Source organism: Cephus cinctus, unplaced genomic scaffold (genome assembly GCF_000341935.2).
Source record: "Cephus cinctus unplaced genomic scaffold, Ccin1 Ccin1_scaffold0029, whole genome shotgun sequence".
NCBI classification, from domain to species: domain Eukaryota; kingdom Metazoa; phylum Arthropoda; class Insecta; order Hymenoptera; family Cephidae; genus Cephus; species Cephus cinctus.
The window spans coordinates 753,463-754,228 of NW_014332776.1; the positions used below are offsets into that span (position 1 = coordinate 753,463).

Consider the following 766-nt stretch of genomic DNA (forward strand, 5'->3'; position numbering starts at 1 on the left):
GGGTAACTTCGATATTTACGACCTCTTACAAGTTGAAAATTAAGATACGCACTGTAAATCCAACTGTGTTATTTCCTACCCTTCGTTATGGTAGTCACTTTTTACGCACTTGGAAGTGTCTTCTCTTTACACCGGAATACGTGAGAATGATGTCGCACTGGTAAGAGCAGAAGAAGTGACTGTCCCCAGATGAAAGTTTCATCCGTAAATCCAGGACCTGTCCAGATCCTCAGTGGGCCCGCGTGAGCCTAACTACGATCTCGAAGGGCTCTGGATTTTCATTTTGAAATTTCTACTAGGGTATCATAGAAGGGATAGGTAATAGCGTATTTGGCTACACATTTGGATTTGCAGTGCAGGTCAGTCCAGGTCCCCTTTGGTCCAGTCTGGGCCGAGATAGAATCTAGACGGCTCCTTGATTTTCTTAATGGAATCTCTATACTAGGTAATTCATTGCTCGGACTGTACACGAGCGATTACGTAATAGAACGTCCAACCAGATACGTGCGACGCTTCAAGTTCGCGTACCAAGAGGAATCAACGAAAATTCGGGTTTGCGACTAGCTAAATTATGCGAATATACAAAAGACGCCACTTGCCAAACCGTTTCTCGCGAAATTTCAATTAAGACTCGCGAATAGTTTTACTCGCTTGGTGAATTCCGCGTGGCGCGTTCCGCATTTCTCTGGCGACCCTCTTCCGCATCGATCCCTCCGGCCATCTTTTTCTCTCGCTCGGTGCGATCATGCCTCAGAGTCAACCCCCC

At 46.3% G+C, this 766-nt stretch overlaps 1 protein-coding gene across 3 annotated transcripts in view; it reads right to left on the reverse strand.

Annotated features, from left to right (window-relative positions):
• LOC107267676 (RNA binding protein fox-1 homolog 2) overlaps positions 1-766 on the reverse strand; it is a 123,961-nt gene that overhangs the window by 89,259 nt on the left and 33,936 nt on the right. The gene's annotated exons all lie outside the window — the stretch shown is intronic.